Source organism: Hordeum vulgare, chromosome 7H (genome assembly GCF_904849725.1).
Source record: "Hordeum vulgare subsp. vulgare chromosome 7H, MorexV3_pseudomolecules_assembly, whole genome shotgun sequence".
Lineage (NCBI taxonomy): Eukaryota > Viridiplantae > Streptophyta > Magnoliopsida > Poales > Poaceae > Hordeum > Hordeum vulgare.
The window spans coordinates 481,775,347-481,785,963 of NC_058524.1; the positions used below are offsets into that span (position 1 = coordinate 481,775,347).

A 10,617-nucleotide genomic window follows, 5' to 3' on the forward strand; every position below is an offset into this window, starting at 1 on the left:
GTACTTTTTGAGTGGGAGTTTAGAAAGTAATTTGATTAAGTTAAACTCTAATTATCTTGAACATAGTCTAAGTCTACTTTGAATATATTTGTGTTGTAGATCATGGCTCACGTGACAGTCACCCTGAGTTTTAATACGTTCCTAGAGAAAGCTAAGTTGAAAGATGATGGAAGCAACTTTGTGGACTAGGCTCATAATATTAAGTTGATCCTACAAGCTGGGAAGAAGGATTATGTCCTTCTTGATGCTGCGCTAGGAGATGCACCACCCGTTTAACGATTAGGTAGACCACGTAGTCACCTTCCGATCAAGAGGAGACGAACTGTCGATGCCCTAAGCGATTGGTTGATAAACGGAGAGTAGCGGCTATCCAAGGGCTGATCGGCGGAGAGGAGCTGCTAGCGCTTGGCAGAATGACAAGATACACAAGGGGAGACGAATCGAACTGGCACCTGTTGCCTGCAGGATCGACAATGAGAGCGCCTCGCGTTCATCCTGGGCAGCGAGCGCCTCATGAGCAAACGCCTCTCGTGCATTCAGATATTTTCTTTTAGCAGAACGTGTGCGTACAGTTTCTTTGTGGGAGACAACACCCAGTGCCTCGTGTGTGTGCTACGCATGTTCTGATGTCCTACTGATGGGCTGGATTTTTCAGCAAAGTTATGCAACGTTAATTAGAAATTCTGGGCCCCAAATTGTTGCCCGGCCCTGAACAGACATCGAACTTATCCAAAAAATGTTTGACAAACAAATAACAGACAACATTCATCAACAAACTGTAAATACGAATAAGAAAACCTACAAGGCTACACAATACATTCATCAACAAACTGTAAATACGAATAAGAAAACCTACAAGGCTACACACTAGTAAGGCATAAGACCCCATTTAAGTCGCCAGCAATCCCCAATCACATACCCAGCAGAACAACAGGCCTACAACAGAATTTACAAACCCTAAGGAGACGGAACCGGTGTAAGACAGAGCTATCGCCTATGATAAAGTGGGGATAGCAAATCCTAGCCCCTCACTGGGACACTACCCATGGACAATCCACGGGACAACGCTAGTGAGTAGAAGGGAAATCGGGGCTGGATCGGCACCTTGCGGAGGGCGGTGGCGAGCTTGCCGCGGGTGAACTTGGCGGTGGCGGCCGTGCTGAGCGGCATGTTGTTGCGGAACTGGTAGAGGTGGAGGTTGTTCTGGATGAACTCGGTGAACTGCACGCTGTTGCCGCCCCGCGCCCCCAAGAACTGAGTGACAGGGTAGCCCTTCTGGCAACTAAGACGTAGATTAGCATTCATCTTATCGAATTTCTGATCAGAAGATTGCTCCTTGTTTGTTCGCTTGTTCCCACTTAGATCTCTTCCTCCACTGCCACTACAAATTACTTATATGATTAAGTGCTCATATGTAGGATCAGACACAATTGTACAAAGATAGCAAGTGGATATACAAGAAACTTCCAAGTATGCAGCATCATACCTTCCAGTATACAGGAACAACTCCCCATGGTCCTCATCGTCTATGTAACCACCTGAGAGCGCTACTGACTGAGCACCATGTTCGGACTGGCCAGCAATACCAACCACATGATGCAGGATTCAACCAGCGCAAGCCTGTGATTATACAAGCAGCAGCAGAGCGAGGATGGATTTAGTCATGGGCATTTATTAATTTGATCAAAACTGACGGCGGAGAACACGGGAGTGGATGGGGTATTGAGCAGTGCTCACGGTGACGGGGCGCTCGGGGAGCTTCATGCAGAAGACGCAGCAGAAGTTCTTGCCGCCGATCTCGAGCGCGCTGTCCTCGTCGTCTTCGTCCTGTTCCTCGTTGTCGCCGTCGTCCCCACCGCCGGCGGCGGCGCTCTTCCCGTCGAGCAGCTCCTGGCGGCGCCGCACCTTGTCCTGCTCGGAGAGGGTGGCGTCGGCCTCGATCTCACGGATGGTGGCGAGGAGGCCGCTCCCGCCACCGGCGCCCCCGGGGGCCGCGGTGGGGGCAGGCGCCGGGGCGGACGAGTGGGACGCGCCCTCGCCGCCGCAGTCGGGGCAGGCCCAGCCGGCCGCATTGGTGAGCGCGGGGGGCTTCGAGAGGCACGGGGAGCGCCAAGGCGTCGCGCAGGTCGCGCACCGCAGCAGCTCCACCTCCGGGGGCGCCGCCGCACGGCACACATGCACACCACGTCCCTGTCGCACGGCAGGTCGGGCATCTCGCTCCTCCTCCTCGTTGGTGGCGGCGGCGGGCTGGCCTCGTCGCCATGTGCACGAGCTAGGGTTTCGGGTGCGGGTTAGAGATGTGGAGGTTGGACTCGGCGGCTGGGGAGAGGAGAGGGTTGGGTGTGCCGGGAGTGGGGCAGAGGTCGAAGGCTGGTAGGTCATCGGTGGGGGTTGGCCGCCGCCGGCTGGTTGGGTGGATCTGGGATTCAGGGGAGGAGGAAGACAGAGTCACAGAGCAAAGGAGGTGGTGCTGGTACGTGAGGAGCGAAGCCTGGGGTTTGATGCCGGTGGGTTGGATGGACGGATGGATGAATGTTTGACACGTTATCATCCATGCCATAGCAGATTCCACCAATTAGAATTAAGTTTATATATTTTTTTGTTTTTTTGTTTTTCTAATATTTTATCCTCTTATAGTTTGTTATAATGACCCAATATTGTCCACATGTGTGTATGTTGGTATGACAAACAACGTTGTCAAAGAGATTTTACATTTTGTTTACACAAAAAACAATTTTTTATTTTTAAAGTGCGAGATAATAGGTTTTTTATAAAGAACCTACCAAATCTTTGTTATAAAAATGTAATAACTCATTTAAAAAATATTAGACCATATATTATGTATAATATAAAATATTATGACAAACCATAAACCAACCCATTAGCAAGCATGAAGGATAAAATATCAGTCCAATATAAAAGTAAGATGAAAAAAATAGTCCAACAGAAAAATGATATAAAAACAGTTTAATACATGGATGAGGTGGGATAGAATGGACCCACGAGTAACATGTCAACATAGTTAGAACATGTTACGACATTTTTATAATCGTCGTAAAAGTTATGACGATCTCATCTTATGCGGTTACGATGTTTTTGACTCACATCGTCGTAATTTATATGTAGATTTGATCCACTCAAACGATTTACGACAATCTCGGATGAAATCGTCATAGATTTATGACGAATTCATCAACGACGTCTTAAAAACATCATGTATGAGCATATTTCTTGTAGTGCTTGATGCTGCGCTAGGAGATGAACGACCCGCTACGGCAAACCAAGATGTTAAGAACGCTTGGTTAACACGTAAGGAGGACTACTCAGTAGTTCAATGTGCAGTCTTGTATGGCTTAGAGCCGGGACTTCAACGTCGCTTAGCTAAGCATCTATGCATGTTGATTGAAATAAAATTTAGCTCGTGATTTTCTTTCGTCTTTTTGATTTGCATTTCTTTCTTTTTCGCGCGAGAAAAGCCCGGAGAAAAATACTCTCTTGCACGCAAGAGAGAGAGAGGAGGAAAATGACCCTCCACCGTGCGGGCAAACTTCTGAAATATTTGAGCCAAGAAAACCCAAAGTTCTTTTGCAAAAATAATTGCAAAAAGAAATAAAGCAAATTGGGAATTTCTGAAGAAAAAAAACATTTTTTAAAGTTTTTATTTTTGCTTTGGAAAAATGTTATTCGGGAAGAGAATATTTTTCTGATTTTTTTGGTATATAATACCCTATATTAATATTTTGATTTACTTTCCTTTTATTCGTTTTTATTTTCTGATTCGGAAAAAAATTAGTATTAGGAAAGATTTTCTTTTGGTAACCGCCGACGCCCCAGCGCAGTTTAGGCCGTGGGCCGATCCCCACCGCCAGGGGAACAAATCCCCTACGGGCCGGCCGACCGAGCCTTCCATCCCCGCCCCCTCTCTCTGCCCAAGGGCCCCACCGCCCGAGCCTCTCCCGCCAGCGGTCACCTTCCTTCTCCTACCTCCCTCTCCTACCTTACCCGTGCCCGAGCCGAGCCCTCCCCAGGAAACACGGGATTTCTTCCCCACTGCCACCTCTACTCCTTCCTTCTTCCACCCTCCTCCTAGCCTATATAAACCCCAGCGCCTCGCCGACCCCGTTCCCACCTTTTCCACGCCGAGCCGCCGCGCGAAGCACCGCTGCCGCCGCTCGCCGGAGCAGCAAGGCTGCCCACCTTCGGCCCGCCTCCTAGAGCGCCCCCCAAGCCCCCTCTCCCCCCGAGCGCCTCCCCGAGGAGGAGGACTGCCCCGCCGCCGCCGCCCTACTCTCCACCGCCCCGGAGCCCCCTCCCCCCTCGCCGGCGACGTGACCTCGTCGGAGCTACTGCCAGCCAGCAAGGTAGCCCCCCCCTCTCTGTCTTTCTTTTGTTTTCTTCTTAGCCGTTGGATCTTAGCTGTAGGGTGTAGATTAGATCTCTAGTACCTCTTCGGTTTAGTTTAGAAAACCAACGGTTTTATTTTTCACTTATGTTTTAGCCAGTAGCTTTTGTTAGAGGCCGTTTTCTAAAAACGCTGCAGCAAACACCCCTCCCAGCCAACAGTAGCTTGCCACGTATACCCCTCTTTTTAGTACTAGTTATCTTCAGTTTTTTCTGCCTGTTTACAAAAACAGAAAGTTTCAATTTTGTTTTGGCCACAACGTTTTATCCCGAAGTCCAATGACATTGATTCTTTCTCCAGTAGCTGCCAAATTTCCTGTAGTTTTTGAAAACATAAAATTTGTCTATGTTTGAAATTTTCAAATATAAGTTAGAGCAGATTTAGTTTAAACCTTATTTTGCTTATTCCAGGAGTTTGAAGAATGATTTTGAGTTGATTCTTCTTGCTACTGCTTCCTAGTGATAAACTCTTACTGTGGTAGAAGTTTCAAAAAATTTAAAGTATTTTTACTGGTGTTTTCAACAGAAACAAGTTTCTGCCCTACCGGCACGTGTTGAACTCCCTTGCTTAGACTTTAGCAATTCCTTGCATGTGATGTTATTTGTACTTGTTGCATGGTTGAAGTGCTTATGGTGTGTTTTGTGTTTGCACCGGTAGATCATCCGGAGTGCAAAGCGTGTTACTTAGAAGCGCTCGAGCAAGACAACTATCATCAAGGCAAGTCATTTTGATCATGTTATTTTACCTATGTTTTCGATGCATGGTAGATCACCTTTCTTTGCCCAATATTGCATGCTGCCTAGGTACTTGGAAACTTTAGAATAAGTTGTAGTATCATGTGGGAGACACACAACAACCCCGATACTTGGCCCCGGGACGACAATTTCTTAATGCTATGCTTGAGTAGACGGGTTATCGGTTGAGTGTATACCACGAGTGATGCGAGGTTGATATAATAATCAAGACCGGCTAAGACAAGATTTTCAAGACCTCGGACGCAATGCAACTCTGGGTGAAGGACGGTTGATCGGCTCCCTGGAGAACCCAGTGGATGCCCGGGATGCTGGAGAGGCCATGTCATCCTGCGGAAAGCTTCACCCAGGCTCGAAGAGACGGACGGAGACTTCAAGACTCAAGGCTTACCTGCACAGCCACAAGTTATTATGGGCTCTAGCTTGGTTGGACAACGCGGCGACTCTGGACAGGCGGTGCTAGCAGATGTAGACGAACGGTAGGAATGGATGGGCACCGACAGGGATTCAGAGGGACCCGTTGAAAGACCATGTTTTGATCATCCGGTCTTCAAACACCCTGAAGTGCGAGGACAAACCCGGAGGCGATCAAATCTTGTGGGGAACGTGTGCAAAACTTTGCAGAGTGCCCAACCTAATCGATTAGCCGTGTCCACGGTCATGGACAACTTGAGCCGAAGGCATTGAATTTCCCCTGAACTCTCGACACAACTTAATAATAATGTGGGTGTTAACAACTTTTTGGGTACGAGAATTGGTTGGCGGAACCATCTCGTTAACAACAAACAATGTAGTAATATTTTGCTTCCGACCCCTTTTGTTGTAGGATAAAACTGGCTTTATGCAAAACTTAGCCCCACCGGCCAAATATGCATGTAGAGATAGTTGATTATTATTTTACTCCTCTCTTTGATGACTTGCCGGCATATTCAATATGCTGACCTACACGGCTGCAACGTATCATGTTGCAGAGTACTTTTACGACCAGGAGTGAGGCTACGTTCTACGCTCAGCGACATGCCCTTGGAGTCGGTTGGACTCGTCTACCTGATGCTTCCGCTAGTCTTCATTAGATATCTCATGAGATGGCCTTCAACCACTTTATTGTAATCCTTTATTGTAATAAAGTACTTTTTGTGCGATTTCGAGTAATAAAGCTGTGTGATTGAACTCTTGAATATAGACATTATGTACTGTGTGTGTACCAGCATGATCTTGGGTTGGTACGGAAACACCACAGGCTTGACTCGTCTTGAGTCGGGTCGCTACAGCGGGGCAGATCGTGATGAGATATTACGACTACAGCCATCTAAATCGCGGAAACGTTCCACTACATCAACCGCGTTATATACGCTTCCGCTTAGCGATCTACGAGGGTACGTAGATCCAATCTCCCTCTCCTAGATGATCATCACCATGATAGGTCTTCGTGCGTGTAAGAATTTTTTTTGTTTCCCATGCGACGTTCCCCAACATTGTGTAACGTCACAAAATTCATTTTTGAAGACTTGAGGATTTCATTGCAAAATCCTGAGCTGACAAGGACACAGTGAGGATTTTGAACAAAGTTTCAAGTAGAACGCATATGAAGAATTGAATAGAGTGGGTTGAGTATAGCATAGTAGGGAGTAGGGTCCGATCACATTCACTTAGATGAAATATCAAATTGAATAAATAGCTATAAGTGAATGCTGTTGAGGACTTTGAAAATCTCAGTCTATATATATCCAGGCAAATGAAAATCATCAAGTGTTTTGAAGATTTTGAAAAACTTGAGGATTTTGTGACAAATCGTCAGGTTGATGAATTTCAACTTTGAAGAAAAAGCAGCTTGAAGGTTTTCAAAGTTGGGTGGTGGCGTGACCCACCCTATAAGAATGATGATTTCAAGCGCCGCGTACAATTATCGTAGGGCCGTGAGAACCAAATTCTTCATTGATTTCCTCACACTAAGAGTGATATTCTTCATTGATTGAAGAAAACCGATTCTTCGTGTGTTGCACATCTAAGTCATCAATTTTCCATAAGTTTTAGGATGTGTGCATGTTTTCACAAAACATTTGAAGGCTCTAAGATATTTAGTTCACACCTCAACTTGCAAAACCTTTTCTCATCCAAGGGCTTAGTGAAAATATCTGCTAGTTGATCGTCAGTCTTCACATGGTCGATGATGATATTGCCCTTGAGGAAATGGTCCTGGAGAAAATGATGGTGCATCTAGATGTGCTTAGTCTTGGAGTGTTGTACTGGATTGTATGCAATCTTGATTGCACTCTCATTGTCATAGTAGAGAGGCACATTCTTCATGTTGATGTCGTAGTCCTTGAGGGTTTGCTTCATCCATAGTAATTGAGCACAGCAGGATCTAGCAGCAATGTACTCAGCTTCGGTAGTGGATAGAGAAACATAGTTCTGCTTCTTTGAGGACCAGCAAACAAATGATCTGCCGAGGAAATGACAAGTACCAGAAGTTGACTTGCGATCCACACGGTCATCAGCATAGTCAGAATCAGAATATCCCACGAGATGAAGATTTGAGCCCTTGGGGTACCATAATCCTAGTGTTGGTGTGTGAGGTAAGTATCGAAGAATATGCTTCATAGCCTTATGGTGTGATTCCTTCGGTTTTGCTTGAAAATGAGCACACATGCAAACACTAAGCATTATATCCGGCCTAGATGCACATAGATACAATAAAGAGCCAATCATCGAGCGATATACATGTTGATCAAAATCTTTACCATTTTCGTCAGTGTAGAGGTGGCCATTGGTTGGCATGGGAGTCTTGGCGCCTTTGCATTCATGCATGTCGAATTTCCTCAGAACATCCTTGAGGTATTTCTCCTGTGATATGAAGATGCCATTGCGTTGTTGATGAATTTGAAGACCTAAGAAGAATTTCAGCTCCCCCACCATAGACATCTGATATTCTTCACTCATCATATAAGAAAATTCCTCACTGTAACGTTTGTCAGTACGCCCAAATATGATGTCATCGACATATATTTGGCACACAAATAGTTCATTGTCATAGGATTTTGTGAAAAGAGTTGGATCGAGTGAACCAGGTTTGAAGCCTTTCTTCATGAGGAATTCCTTCAATGTATCATACCACGCCCGAGGGGCTTGCTTGAGGCCATAGAGTGCCTTTTTGAGTCTGAAGACTTTGTCTGGATTCTTCGGATCCTCAAAACCTGGGGGCTGAGCAACATATACTTCTTCCTCAAGCTTACCATTGAGGAATGCCCTTTTCACATCCATTTGATATAAAGTAATGTTACGATGATTAGCATAAGCAAGTATTATTCGAATAGCTTCAAGTCTAGCAATAGGTGCAATAGTTGCATCGAAATCAATTCCTTCAACCTATGTGTAGCTTTGGGCTACAAGTCAGGCCTTATTCCTCACCACTTGACCATCCTCATCTTGCTTGTTTCGGAAAATCCACTTGGTGCCGATGATATTGTGCTTTCGAGGATCTGGTCATTTGACGACTTCCCACACGTCATTTAGCTTGAATTGGAGAAGTTCATCTTGCATGGCTTGAATCCACTCAGGTTCCATGAAGGCCTCATCAACTTTTGAAGGTTCTGTGATAGACATAAAAGAAGAATGCCCACAAAATGTAACTAAGTGTGAAGCTTTTGAGCGAGTGAGAGGACCTCGCGCGTTGATATCATCGAGGATTTTGTCAAGTTCTACTTCATTTGCAATCCTCGGATGAGGTGGTTGAGGATTTCGTCTGGGCAGAGGAATTTGTTCTGGAGCAATTTCCTCACAAGCATATTCTTGATTTTCATCAGTGCTGGGAATGATTTCTTCAGCAATTTCCTCAGTAGGAACAATGTCTTCAGTAGCTTTGAACTTGATTGCTTCTTCAGGAGATAATTTATCTGGTTTAGGAGGCAATTGCTCTCTTTGCGAGCCATTAGTTTCATCGAACCGCACATCTACAGTTTCAACAACCTTGTTGTGATAGTTGTTGAAGACTCTGTAGGTGTGCGAGTGCTTTCCGTAACCGAGCATAAAACCCTCATGTGCTTTAGGTGCAAATTTTGAGCTATGGTGAGGATCTCTAATCCAACATTTTGCACCGAAGACTTTGAAATAACTTACATTTTTCTTGTCAGTGAGGAGTTCATATGAAGTTTTGTTGAGGAATTTGTGAAGATATACCCTGTTGATGATATGGCAAGCAGTGTTGATTGCTTCAGGCCAGAAACGACGAGGAGTCTCATATTCTTCAAGCATGGTTCGTGCCATCTCAACCAGAGTCCTGTTCTTTCTTTCGACGACACCATTCTATTGAGGAGTATAAGGAGCAGACAATTCGTGAGTAATACCAAGTTCATAAAGATAATCATCAAGACCAGTGTTTTTGAATTCTATCCCATTATCACTCCCGATGTGTTTGATCTTGATGTCGAAGTTCGTCGAGGCCCTTGAGGAAAATCGTTTGAAGACTTCCTGCACTTCAGTTTTATACAGAATGATATGCACCCAAGTATATCTAGAATAATCATCAACTATGACAAAGTCGTATAAAGATGATGCATTTGTTAGAGTGGCATACTGAGTAGGTCCAAATAGATCCATGTGAAGCAATTCAAACGGTCGAGTAGTAGTCATGATGGTCTTCGAGGGGTGTTTGGATCTGGTCATTTTTTTCAGACTCACAAGCACCGCAGAGGTGGTCCTTGAGGAATTTGACTGATTCGATGCCAATGACATGCTTTTCTTCGCTAGCGTGTGCAAATTCCTCATACCTGCGTGACCAAGTATTTGATGCCATTGCCAGCCTTCTGAGGTTTTGCTAATAAGCATGTGGTTGGTTGAGGACGTGTGAAAAGATCAACAATGTACAAATCTCCTCTCCTTACACCTTCGAAGACTTTCGATCTGTTAGATTCCATGATGACTACACATCTATATTTTCCAAAGATAACAACCATATCAAGATCACAAAGCATTGAGACTGACATGAGGTTAAACCCAAGGGATCCGACAAGCATCACTTTTCCATGTGCGTGTCCTTGGAAATAGCCACTTTGCCAAGTCCCAATACCTTACTTTTACCTTTGTCAGCATAAGTAATTTTCTTCAGTGGTAATGGAGTCAGTGGCATATTCATCAGCAAGCTTTTGTCACCAGTCATGTGGTGTGTGCAAGCACTATCAAGAACCCACTCAGTACTCTTGGGTTTGTCATCCTGCAGATGAATTAGTACAACTTACCATCTCATATATTTCAGACTTGAAGAATATGATATCAATTTCATCAGATAGGAATTTCATCATAAATAGTAAATTTTAGGACGTGTGAAATGTTATCATTTCATCAATATTAGCTTGCGTCCAATCAAGCAATTTCCTCGGGTCTCCAGCAAATTCTTCACATGATGATTTTCATCTGGAGACCTGACATGCAGAAGTGATTAGTTCAATTTCTTCATCACCCACATCT

At 44.9% G+C, this 10,617-nt stretch overlaps 1 pseudogene; it reads right to left on the reverse strand.

Annotated features, from left to right (window-relative positions):
- Positions 1–1,674: 1,674 nt before the first annotated feature.
- LOC123412740 lies at positions 1,675–2,213 on the reverse strand (annotated as a pseudogene).
- Positions 2,214–10,617: the final 8,404 nt, after the last annotated feature.